Source organism: Rhinatrema bivittatum, chromosome 3, assembly GCF_901001135.1.
Source record: "Rhinatrema bivittatum chromosome 3, aRhiBiv1.1, whole genome shotgun sequence".
Lineage (NCBI taxonomy): Eukaryota > Metazoa > Chordata > Amphibia > Gymnophiona > Rhinatrematidae > Rhinatrema > Rhinatrema bivittatum.
The window spans coordinates 281789177-281802762 of NC_042617.1; the positions used below are offsets into that span (position 1 = coordinate 281789177).

The 13586-nt window shown below is 47.4% G+C and overlaps 1 protein-coding gene across 1 annotated transcript in view; it reads right to left on the minus strand.

Moving 5' to 3' along the window:
• LOC115087524 (retinol dehydrogenase 7-like) overlaps window positions 1-13586 on the minus strand; it is a 109044-nt gene that overhangs the window by 41729 nt on the left and 53729 nt on the right. The gene's annotated exons all lie outside the window — the stretch shown is intronic.

Sequence of the window (13586 nt, forward strand, 5' to 3'; positions counted from 1 at the left end):
ACAAATAAGAAAACCAAGTAATAACAAAGGCAAATATAAAATTGAGACAAAAATAAACTAACAAAGATATTTCCCTCCACAGGGCTAGTGCAAAAGCATTTGGTACCATAGGTTAACCTTCAGTCATGCACTCCCCTCACCCAACTTACCTCTAGCATAGAACTCCCTCTTATTGGTAGCAGTGGCGCCTGTTACGATTCTGCCCTCTTGGGCAGCCTCTTACCTGTTCTCTGCCTGCCCCTTGGCCTGGAGGCTGCAGTCCCCGGTCTTTCTTGCGGCTGGAGTTGCTCCTCAGTCTGCCCTCTGTGGCTTGAGAGCTGCCGACAATGCTGGGCCTGTTCCTCGGCCCACCCTGCTCTTCGGCGTTAGCAGCAGCATGGCCGCTGGCCCCACTTGATGACTGTTTCCTGTCTCAGCACTATAAGAGGACCTCACCTTCAGTCCTGCCTTGCCTTGCATTGAAGTTACTTGCTCCTGGAAGTCTCGTCTTCCAGCGCTCTGTCAGGCCTTCATTCTTCATTGGAGCTCCATGTCTCGTCTACTTCCTGTGTCCGTGGTTTCCTGATGTTCCATGTCTTCATGCCCTGAGGTTCCACTTCCTGATGTTCCAGGAGTCCAGATGTTCATCTCCTGTTCCTGATATCTGTGATTTTCTTCGCCTTTTCCTGATGTCTGTGATCCAGTCCAGATGTCCTGTACCCCTGGTTCCTCATTGCCACCCTTCCTGGCATGCCACGTCGTGGTCCATGACCAATCCCACGTCGGGCTGTGTAGGGCACCTTGTGGTGCAATGCCTTCCTCACTTCTGCAGCACAAGCCTCCAGGAGACTTCTGCTTCTGTCCTTGTCCCTGGTCTAAGGAGTTCCTTGTGCTTGCTTCGTCCATGCCAAAGACTCTGCCAGTACCTGTGCCGTTCCAGCGTGGTCCACGACCAGCCACTGGCGGCTGTGTAGGGTGCACCCCGGTGCAGGCCTTGACAGCTTCGGAGACATGTTCCTTTCATTATTCCATATCTCGTCTAGAGACTACTTCAAGTCCAGCGTGGTCCACGACCAGTCCTGCGGGTGGGCTGTGTAGGGCGCGCTGCATCGCAGTCTCAACCCAGTACTTTGCTTGAGTCTTCTGAATACCTTGAACCTTGTTTGAGTCTTCGTCTGTGCACCCAAGTACCTCGTTCCTGAGTCTTCGTCTGTGCATCCAAGTACCTTGTTCCTGAGTCTTTGTCTGAATCTCTATGTTCGGCCTTCGCTGTCCTAGTGTCCATCTGCCTGCCACTTCTTGCCCTTACCCAGCGGCAGGTCAGAAAGGGCTTGGAATGGTTGGAGGACTGTTCATAAGACCACCATTGCGTTGCTGGTCTTCCCGAAGCGTGCATGTCCTGCAGAGGGTCAGACTTGTCTTTGCCCATACTGGGACACGCCTCACCAACCCTTGGTGCTGTCTTGGACTTGTCTGGGATCATGCTGAGGCCCAAGGGCACACAATCCCCTCATGATGGGATCACTCTCCTAGCGTTCCCGCAAAATAACAGCACCAGAACAGTACTCCCTTCTTTGACAGTATTAGCCTTGTTACAGTACCCCTCTAGGCCTCATGCTGGCAGGATTTTACTGCCCTCAAAACTTTGATGTGCTAGGCGACCACCTAGTTTGCCTAATGGAAACACTGTACATGCTTCGCCAAATTAAGAAAATCCATCTAAGGATCTGTGCCATGACCAATAAGATCCCCAAACTTTTCATACCCCTCATATCTTGTTATGACCGCCGGCCTCGGCAGACTGTGACCGGGGCCTGTCACTCACCGAAGCAGCGGGGCCAACCGCCGATGCTGAGGCCGGCGTTGGCAGGCCGTCTCCGCGGCAGTGCTGCTGCCTTCCAACATAGACGCGGCGTCCTCTCTGCGCGGCTAAGCCCCGCCCCCTGAAGCTTCCTAGGGCCGCGCGGGCAGAAAGAACCTGGATTTAAAGGAACCGCTACAGGAAGTAAGGGGGGTTCCTTCCTGCAGGCTCCATCTTCAGGGAACTATTTAAGGCAAGGTCTGAGCCTTCAGACCTTGCCTTGGCTTCGTGGCTCTGGTGGTCGTTCCTGTCCGTGGTTCCTGATTTGTTCCTTCATGTGTGATTCCTGGATTGGCTTCCGTTCCTGCCTGGCTCTCGACCCCTGGACTGGTTGCGGAATATTCTGGCTCTTGATCCCTGGACTGGCTGTGGTACCTTCTGGCTCTCGACCCCTGGACTGGCTGTGGAGTTTTCTGGCTCTTGTTTCCTGGACTGGCTGTGGGACTTTCTGGCTCTCGACCCCTGGACTGGCTGCGAAGGATTCCGGCTCTTGTGCCCTGGACTGGCTGTGGTACCTTCTACTCTCACGACCTTCTGGAGGCACCAGCTTCTACTCTTACAACCTGCTGGAGGTGCCAGCTTCTGCTTTTTCGACCTGTTGGAGACGCCAGCTTCTACTTTCACGACCTGCTGGAGGTGCCAGCTTCTACTCTTACAACCTGCTGGAGGTGCAAGCTCCTGTTCTCACGACCTGCTGGAGGCGCCAGCTATCTGGATTACATGACCTGCAGGAGGCACCTGCATCCAGATCTTCATTGATCACCTCTTGATTGGCCTCGCCTTCCGACGGTTGGACTTACGTTCATCGCTGGACCAAGGGTTCACCTTTCCAGTCAGAACAGTAAGCCAAGGCCATGGACCCAGCAGAGGCCTCCGCACTCAGAGCAGTTCATGGTTTGGCTCAGAAGCTCATGGAACAACAGAGTATGTTAGAATCCATGGCAGCCTCCATAGAACGACTCAATGCTCAGCTAGACGCTGTAGTCGCAACACATTCTAGCCCTCCGGCTCCCACTCCTCTGCCGGTACCAGTTCCGCCTGTTACACAAGGTTACAATCCACCAGTTCTTCTACTACCCGCTCCACCTCGATATGCTGGGGATCCTCGTCTATGCTTAGGATTTCTGGATCAGTGCGGCATGCATTTCCGTCTGCAAAGAACCCTGTTTCTGGATGATATAACCAACACCACTTATATTCTATCTTTACTTGAAGGTAAAGCTCTGGCCTGGGCCTCTCCACTTTGGCAGCGCTCGGATCCAGTATTGCAGGATCTACCACGATTTCTCGAATTGTTTCGAACAGCGTTTGAGGAACCAGGGAAGCAAGCAGCTGCCGGTTCTGACCTTCTTCACCTACGTCAAGGAGGGTGATCCCTTACGGATTATAACATTGAGTTTCGGACTCTGGCCATGGAACTCCATTGGGAGGAACCTGTCCTGTGAACAATTTACCTGGATGGACTATCTGCCAGAATTAAAGTTGAGCTAGCCGCTCGTGAACTTCCATCCTCCTTAAATGCTATAATAGAAATTGCAACCAGAATTGACAGACGGCTACAAGAAAGGGCCCGGGAGGCACTAGGATCACGGAGGTGCCCGGCTATTCCTTATGTCCCGCCTCCCACCTCCACTACTTCACGAGAGTCTTCCGTTTCTGAGGGACCTGTAACAGAACCTATGCAATTAGGCTGAGGACCTCTAACTCCTGAAGAACGTCTGAGATGTTGCAAGGCAGGCCTTTGTCTCTATTGCGGAGGATCCGGCCATCGTATAGCCACCTGCCCAATTCGGCCGGGAAACTCCAAAGCCTAGGGTGCTCAGGGGGAGTCACCCTAGGTCTCGTATCCCCATCTCCTCCACTCACCGTACAAGTCACTCTCGACATCAATGGATATGAGTTTAACACTTTGGCCTTAATAGACTCTGGTGCGGGTGGAGAGTTCATTTTACAAGAACTAGTGGATCAACTCCAGATTCCTACTCGTCTCTGTTCCACACCTTTGATCATCTCTTCCATCCATGGCGAACCATTACCAGGGAAAATAACGCATCACACGGAACCAATAAACTGCCATATTGCGCCTGACCATACAGAACAAATCACCTTCTACGTCCTCAGCAAAGCCATTCACCCAGTAGTTCTCGGTATTCCCTGGTTGCAACGCCATAATCCACAATTTGACTGGACGTCTTTAAGACTTACTCAATGGGGACCAGGATGCCATAGGACCTGCTTACGGAGTCTTACTCCCGATTCTGGTTTCGTCTGCACCTCTGTTCTGCGAAAGCTACCCCCTCAATACGAACAATTCGCAGACGTTTTCTCCAAGGAGGCCGCGGATACCTTACCCCCGCATTGAGAATTTGACTGCGCTATTAAATTGGTTCCAGGATCCACATCACCTCGAGGGAGAGTGTATCCTTTATCTGCCGCGGAGACGCGGGCGATGTCTGAATACATCCAGGACAATCTACAGAAGGGGTTTATCCGTCAATCCACCTCTCCTGTGGGAGACGGATTTTTCTTTGTTGAAAAGAAGGATGGGACTTTACGCCCTTGCATTGATTTTCGTGGACTCAACGCTATCACCATCAAGGATCGTTATCCCCTACCTCTTATTGCGGAGCTGTTTGATCGTCTGCAAGGAGCCCAAATATTCTCCAAATTGGATCTGCGAGGGGCTTATAACCTAGTTTGGATTCGGGAGGGAGACGAGTGGAAGACGGCATTCAACACCAGAGATGGACACTATGAATATCTAGTTATGCCCTTTGGATTAACTAATGCTCCTGCTGTCTTTCAACACTTTATTAACGAGATTTTTAGAGACTTATTATATATCTGTGTGATTGTTTATCTTGATGATATTTTGATCTTTTCCAGGGACCTACAGATGCATCGCCAACATGTTACGCAAGTTTTGCAGTGCTTAAGGGAACATCGATTATATGCCAAACTGGAGAAATGCATCTTTGAAGCTGAATCATTACCTTTTTTAGGATATATTATCTCCAAACAAGGTTTCCAAATGGATCCGACCAAAGTGAAATGTATACAAGAATGGCCTCAACCCAATGGTCTACAAGCACTCCAACGTTTTCTAGGTTTTGCTAACTATTACCGTCATTTTATCAAGAATTTTTCCAAACTGGCCACACCGCTATCTGCACTTACACGAAAGGGAGTTAATATTAAAATCTGGCCAGTAGAAGCATTAGAAGCATTCCAAACTCTCAAGGATGCTTTCCTACGGCAACCCTGTCTCCGCCATCCGGATCCCAGACGTCCGTTCATGGTGGAGGTGGACGCTTCTACAGAGGGGGTTGGAGAAGTTCTGAGCCAGAACGATGCAGCAGGGAAATCCCACCCTTGCTCCTATTTTTCAAAGAAATTTTCACCTGCGGAATGTAACTATTCCATTGGCGATAAAGAATTGTTAGCCATCAAACTTGCATTTGAAGAGTGGCGCCAGTGTTTAGAGGGGGCTCAACATCGGATCACAGTTTTTACGGACCATAAAAACCTGATATATTTACAACAAGCCCACCGCCTGAACCCGCGTCAAGCCCGCTAGGCGTTATTTTTTACGCGTTTCGACTTCAAGTTAAGGTATCGACCAGCAAGCAAGAATATCAAAGCTGATGCATTATTGCGATCATTTATCACAGAAGACGCAGAAGAACCTTTACAGTACATTATTGATCCTACCTGTATCATTCTTTCTGCAACTTTCACGGTTCCAGTTGGCAAGACAGTGGTACCCAAGAGACTCCGCAATAAAGTATTGAAATGGGGGCATGATTCTCAGTTGGCCGGGCACCCTGGACGTAGACGAACACAGGATCTGCTTCAACAACACTACTTGTGGCCTGGGATGCGCAAGGACATTCGTGCATATGTTGACTCTTGCCCTGTTTGTGCGCAGCACAAGAATCCTACAGGGAAGCCTTGGGGTCAGTTGCAACCACTTCCAATGCCCACAAGACCATGGACACACATCTCCACCGACTTTATTGTCGACCTTCCAGCCTCCGAAGGACATTCGGTAATATGGGTAGTGGTTGATTGATTCTCTAAGATGGCTCACTTTACACCACTGCCCGCCCTTCCCTCCGCTCCCTGATTGGCGCAATTATTTATGTCACACGTTTTTCGCCTCCACGGAATACCCCAGCACATCATGTCTGATCGTGGGTCACAATTCACGGCTCGATATTGATGAAACCTCTGTACCAAGTTTCACATTGCGCTGGACTTCACCACTGCCTTTCGCCCTCAGGCCAACGGGCAGGCAGAGAGAACTAATCGAGCTCTGAAACAATTCTTGCGCTCCTACGTCAATGCCCGACAGGATGATTGGGCGGCTTTGCTGCCCTGGGCAGAATTTTCCCATAATTTTCATTCCTGTACTTCGACTGGGGCCTCTCCATTTCAAATTGTTTTTGGTTACCAACCTGCTCCGCCAGTACCGCTACCTCTGCCTGTTTCCTCTCTGGCGGCCCAGCTCACCGCCACCCACTTTAAACAACTTTGGACACATACTCAACGAATGTTACAGAAAGCGGCACAGACTGCTAAGAGATTTGCCGATCGACATCGGAGACCAGCACCATGTTTTCGTCCTGGAGATAAGGTCTGGCTCAGCACCAGATATATCCTTTTACGGGTTCCCTCGATGCGCTTGGCTCCTCGGTACATCGGGCCTTTTCCGGTGATCAAACAATTGGGTCCAGTGACTTATCGATTACGCCTCCCGGCTACTCTACGCATCCACAACTCATTTCATGTTTCTCTCTTGAAGCCTTTACTCCTCAATTGGCCTTCTCGGAAGGTTCCTGTTTCTTCTCCACTGAGGGCAGAAGAAGATACTACTTATCAAGTTTGGGAGGTTCTTGATGTTTGCAGATGAGGTCTTAAATGGGAGTATCTTCTGGCTTGGGAGGGATTCGGCCCAGAGGAGAATTCTTGGGAGCCTGCTACAAACATCTTGGATAAAGATCTTCTCAAGAATTTCCACATCAGTCACCCTGGGAAGCCCAAGCCTTCTAGGGGGAGGACTAAAGGAGGGGGTACTGTTATGACCGCCAGCCGCGGCAGACCGCGACAGGGGCCGGTCACTCACCGAAGCAGCGGGGCCAACCGCCGACGCTGAGGCCGGCGTCGGCAGGCCGTCTCCGCGGCAGTGCTGCTGCCTTCCAGCATGGCCATGGCGTCCTCTCTGCGCGGCTAAGCCCCGCACCCTGAAGCTTCCTAGGGCTGCGCGGGCAGCAAGAACCTGGATTTAAAGGAACCCCTACAGGAAGTAAGGGGGGTTCCTTCCTGCAGGTTCCATCTTCAGGGAACTATTTAAGGCAAGGTCTGAGCCTTCAGACCTTGCCTTGGCTTCATGGCTCTGGTGGTCGTTCCTGTCCGTGGTTCCTGATTTGTTCCTCCGTGTGTGATTCCTGGCTTGGCTGCCATTCCTGCCTGGCTCTCGACCCCTGGACTGGTTGCGGAATATTCTGGCTCTTGATCCCTGGACTGGCTGTGGTACCTTCTGGCTCTCGACCCCTGGACTGGCTGTGGAGTTTTCTGGCTCTTGTTTCCTGGACTGGCTGTGGGACTTTCTGGCTCTCGACCCCTGGACTGGCTGCGAAGGATTCCGGCTCTTGTGCCCTGGACTGGCTGTGGTATCTTCTACTCTCACGACCTGCTGGAGGCACCAGCTTCTACTCTTACGACCTGCTGGAGGCGCCAGCTTCTGCTTTTTCGACCTGCTGGAGGTGCCAGCTTCTACTTTTACGACCTGCTGGAGGTGCAAGCTTCTGTTCTCATGACCTGCTGGAGGTGCCAGCTATCTGGATTACACAACCTGCAGGAGGCGCCTGCATCCAGATCTTCATTGATCATCTCGTGATTGGCCTCGCCTTCCGACGGTTGGACTTACGTTCATCGCCAGACCAAGGGTTCACCTTTCCAGTCAGAACATATCTATCCTTGAGCATATAAGTGATCTTTTCCATAGTGTCTATTTCCACAACCTCCCATCTCTAATAGTCTACCTAGCAGGCATAACTGAGCAGAGGATAAAGGTTTGCCCATATGTCCTTCTGAACATTAGATCAAAATCTGTCATCTACAGCTAAATCCCATTGCATGTGGATACAAGAAGCTTCAATACCACAATCTTTCCACAGTGGACCAGAATTACTGAATTTAGTATAAAATAATAAGAACATAAGAACATAAGAAAATGCCATACTGGGTCAGACGAAAGGTCCATCAAGCCCAGCATCCTGTTTCAAACAGTGGCCAATACAGGCCATAAGAACCTGGCAAGTACCCAAAAACTAAGTCTATTCCATGTTACCATTGCTAATGGCAGTGGCTATTCTCTAAGTGAACTTAATAGCAGGTAATGGACTTCTCCTCCAAGAACTTATCCAATCCTTTTTTAAACACAGCTATACTAACTGCACTAACCACATCCTCTGGCAACAAATTCCAGAGTTTAATTGTGCGTTGAGTAAAAAAGAACTTTCTCCGATTAGTTTTAAATGTGCCCCATGCTAACTTCATGGAGTGCCCCCTAGTCTTTCTACTATCCGAAAGAGTAAATAACCGATTCACCTCTCATGATTTTAAACACCTCTATCATATCCCCCCTCAGTCGTCTCTTCTCCAAGCTGAAAAGTCCTAACCTCTTTAGTCTTTTCTCATAGGGGAGTTGTTCCATTCCCCTTATCATTTTGGTAGCCCTTCTCTGTACCTTCTCCATCGCAATTATATCTTTTTTGAGATGCGGCGACCAGAATTGTACACAGTATTCAAGGTGCGGTCTCACCATGGGGCGATACAGAGGCATTATGACATTTTCCGTTTTATTCACCATTCCCTTTCTAATAATTCCCAACATTCTGTTTGCTTTTTTGACTGCTGCAGCACACTGTACCAACGATTTCAATGTGTTATCCACTATGACACCTAGATCTCTTTCTTGGGTTGTAGCACCTAATATGGAACCCAACATTGTGTAATTATAGCATGGGTTATTTTTCCCTATATGCATCACCTTGCACTTATCCACATTAAATTTCATCTGCCATTTGGATGCCCAATTTTCCAGTCTCACAAGATCTTCCTGCAATTTATCACAATCTGCTTGTGATTTAACTACTCTGAACAATTTTGTGTCATCTGCAAATTTGATTATCTCAATCGTCGTATTTCTTTCCAGATCATTTATAAATATATTGAAAAGTAAGGGTCCCAATACAGATCCCTGAGGCACTCCACTGTCCACTCCTTTCCACTGAGAAAATTGCCCATTTAATCCTACTCTCTGTTTCCTGTCTGTTAGCCAGTTTGCAATCCACGAAAGGACATCGCCACCTATCCCATGACTTTTTATTTTTCCTAGAAGCCTCTCATGAGGAACTTTGTCAAACGCCTTCTGAAAATCCAAGTATACTATATCTACCGGTTCACCTTTATCCACATGTTTATTAACTCCTTCAAAAAAGTGAAGCAGATTTGTGAGGCAAGACTTGCCCTGGGTAAAGCCATGCTGACTTTGTTCCATTAAACCATGTCTTTCTATATGTTCTGTGATTTTGATGTTTAGAACACTTTCAACTATTTTTCCTGGTACTGAAGTCAGGCTAACCGGTCTGTAGTTTCCCGGATCGCCCCTGGAGCCCTTTTTAAATATTGGGGTTACATTTGCTATCCTCCAGTCTTCAGGTACAATGGATGATTTTAATGATAATTTACAAATTTTTACTAATAGGTCTGAAATTTTATTTTTTAGTTCCTTCAGAACTCTAGGGTGTATACCATCCGGTCCAGGTGATTTACTACTCTTCAGTTTGTCAATCAGGCCTACCACATCTTCTAGGTTTACCATGATTTGATTCAGTCCATCTGAATCATTACCCATGAAAACCTTCTCCATTATGGGTACCTCCCTAACATCCTCTTCAGTAAACACTGAAGCAAAGAAATCATTTAATCTTTCCACGATGGCCTTATCTTCTCTAAGTGCCCCTTTAACCCCTCGATCATCTAACGGTCCAACTGACTCCCTCACAGGCTTTCTGCTTCGGATATATTTAAAAAGGTTTTTACTGTGAGTTTTTGCCTCTACAGCCAACTTCTTTTCAAATTCTCTCTTAGCCTGTCTTATCAATGTCTTCATTTAACTTGCCAATGTTTATGCTTTATCCTATTTTCTTCTGTTGGATCCTTCTTCCAATTTTTGAATGAAGATCCTTTGGCTAAAATAGCTTCTTTCACCTCCCCTTTTAACCATGTCGGTAATCGTTTTGCTTTCTTTCCACCTTTCTTAATGTGTGGAATACATCTGGACTGTGCTTCTAGAATGGTATTTTTTAACAATGACCACGCCTCTTGGACATTTTTTACTTTTGTAGCTGCTCCTTTCAGTTTTTTTCTAACAATTTTTCTCATTTTATCAAAGTTTCCCTTTTGAAAGTTTAGCACGAGAGCCTTGGATTTGCACACTGTTCCTTTTCCAGTCATTAAATCAAATTTGATCATATTATGATCACTATTGCCAAGTGGCCCCACCACTGTTACCTCTCTCACCAAGTCCTGTGCTCCACTGAGAATTAGATCTAAAATTGCTCCCTCTCTCGTCGGTTCCTGAACCAATTGCTCCATAAAGCTATCATTTATTCCATCCAGGAACGTTATCTCTCTAGCGTGACCTGACGATACATTTACCCAGTCTATATTGGGGTAATTGAAGTCTCCCATTATTACTGCACTACCAATTTGGTTAGCTTCCCTAATTTCTCTTAGCATTTCACTGTCCGTCTCACCATCTTGACCAGGTGGACGGTAGTATACCCCATCACTATAGTCTTCCCCGACACACAAGGGATTTCTACCCATAAAGATTCAATTTTGTATTTATTTTATTTATTTATTTATTTATTTAAGGTTTTTTATACCGGCATTCAAGAACTCGTTCTCATCATGTCGGTTTACAGAAAACAGGGGTGCAAAAATATAACCAAAAACATAAATAAACGTGGAAAAGAGAAGCAGTTACAATTAACAAGGGTTCATGAACTGGGATTATAAGAAATAAAAGAGATAGAGGAGGATAATTATATACAAGTGTACAATGTAAATAAGGAGTCCTCTATATATACAAGAGAACAAAATAAATATGGAGTCCACTATATACAGCTACTTAGCATAGGAGTCATTGATGGATCTTGTTAGGTGGGGTTCGGGAAGGCTTGCCTGAAAAGCCATGTCTTAAGTCTTTTCCTAAACGTTAAGAGGCACGGTTCGTTTCTTAGATCTGGTGGGATAGAGTTCCATAGCGGAGGGCCTGCTGTTGAAAGGGCTCGGTCTCTCAAGGTTCTGTGATTAGTAGTTTTTACGGGTGGAACAAGGAGGCATCCTGTGTAGGCTTTCCTAGTCGGTCTTGTTGATTCGTGAACACGTGGAGGAATTTGTAGGTCGATTATGGTGTGTTGGTGAATGATTTTGTATAATAATGTGATGGATTTGTAAATTACTCTGAAGTGGATTGGTAACCAGTGGAGGGCTTGAAGGACTGGAGAGATGTGGTCTCTTTTTCTGGTGTTTGTTAGTAAACGTGCTGCTGCGTTTTGGACCATTTGGAGTGGTTTTGTATATGAGGAGGGGAGGCCAAGAAGAGTCGCGTTGCAGTAGTCTAATTTGGAGAAGATGAGGGCTTGGAGAATGGTTCTGAAATCTTTGGCGTGGAAGAGTGGTCTTATCCTTTTTAAGACTTGCAGTTTATAGAAGCAGTCTTTGGTTGTTTTGTTGATGTGGGCTTTGAAGTTCAATTCATGTAAGGGATCTAGGACACCTAGATCCCTTACATGAGTGGTTTGTAGGTTGGTTGGAAGACAGACTGTGGGTTTGTTATCGGGAGTTATGAGTAGGACTTCAGTTTTAGATGAGTTTAGTACCAGATTAAGGCTGTTGAGGAGGCTTTTAATTTCTAGGTGGCAGGATTCCCAGAATTCGAGGGTTTTTGAGTATGATTCTTTGATAGGGATCAGGATCTGGATGTCGTCCGCATAGAGAAAGTGTATTAAGTTGAGGTTGGTGAGGAGTTGGCATAGTGGAAGGAGGTAAATATTAAAGAGTGTAGGGGATAAGGAGGAACCTTGTGGGACTCCGACGGTCGAGTCGTGGCGTGCTGATTCTTTGTTCTGTCTCATTTAGTCTCATGCAGGATGTTTAGTCTCATGCAGGATGTTTAGTCTCATTTAGTCTCATGCAGGATGCTGATTCTTTGTTCTGTCTCATTTAGTCTCATGCAGGATGTTTATCCTGTTGGACTCTATGCCATCCCGGACATAAAGTGCCACACCTCCTCCCGAGTGCTCCTCTCTACCATTGCGATATAATTTGTACCCCGGTATAGCACTGTCCCATTGGTTATCCTCTTTCCACCATGTCTCTGAAATGCCAATTAAGTCTATGTCATCATTCACTGCTATACATGCTAATTCTCCCATCTTACTTCTTAGACTTCTGGCATTAGCATACAAACATTTCAAAGTTTGTTTTTTGTTTGTATTTTCATTCTGCTTTTTAATTGATAGGGATAAGTTAGAATTTTTTAGCTCAGGTGAGTTTTTAGTTACAGGCACTTGAACTACTTTTCTAATTATTGGAACCTCACTGTCGGGATGCCCTAATTCTAATGCATCATTAGTATCCTTTAAAGATACCTCTCTCCGAACCATGCGCTGCTGAGCGACTGTCGACTTTCCCCTTTGTTCTAGTTTAAAAGCTGCTCTATCTTCTTTTTAAAGGTTAGCGCCAGCAGTCTGGTTCCACCCTGGTTAAGGTGGAGCCCATCCCTTCGGAAGAGACTCCCCCTTCCCCAAAAGGTTCCCCAGTTCCTAACAAAACTGAATCCCTCTTCCTTGCACCATCGTCTCATCCACGCATTGAGACTCCGGAGCTCTGCCTGCCTCTGGTGACCTGTGCATGGAACAGGGAGCATTTCAGAGAATGCTACCCTGGAGGTTCTGGATTTAAGCTTTCTACCTAAGAGCCTAAATTTGGCTTCCAGAACCTCCCTCCCACATTTTCCTATGTCGTAGGTGCCCACATGTACCACGACAGCCAGCTCCTCCCCAGCACTGTCTAAAATCCTATCTAGGTGACGCATGAGGGCCACCGCCTCCGGCACAGCGACTTTGCTGGCGGTTGGTGTGCCGGCAGCTGGCCGGCGCCCGCAAGATACGCCTGACAGAGGCAGGCGTAAAAAGTAAAACAAGGTAGGGAGGATTTAGGTAGGGCTGGGGGGTGGGTTAGATAGGGGAAGGGAGGGAAAGGTGGGGGGGAGCAAAAGGAAAGTTCCCTCCGAGGCCGCTCTGATTTTGGAGTGGCCTCGGAGGGAACGGGGAAAGCCATCAGGCCTCCCCTAGGGCTCGGCGCGCGCAAGGTGCAAAAGTGTGCACCCCCTTGTGCACGTCAACCCCAGATTTTATAACATGCGTGCGGCAGCGAGCGCATGTTATAAAATCAGGTGTACATTTGTGCGTGCCGGGTAGCACGCACAAATGTACCCGCGCACACTCCTTTAAAAATCTGCCCCTAAATTCTTTACTTTTATTAAAGATTGAAATCTTCTGGATGGGGCACCAAATGCTATGCCAGTCCTCTGAATCAAAATCCACCTGATTTTATAACATGCGCACGCTGCCGTACGTGTGCTACCCGGAGTGTATTTTGGGTCCCT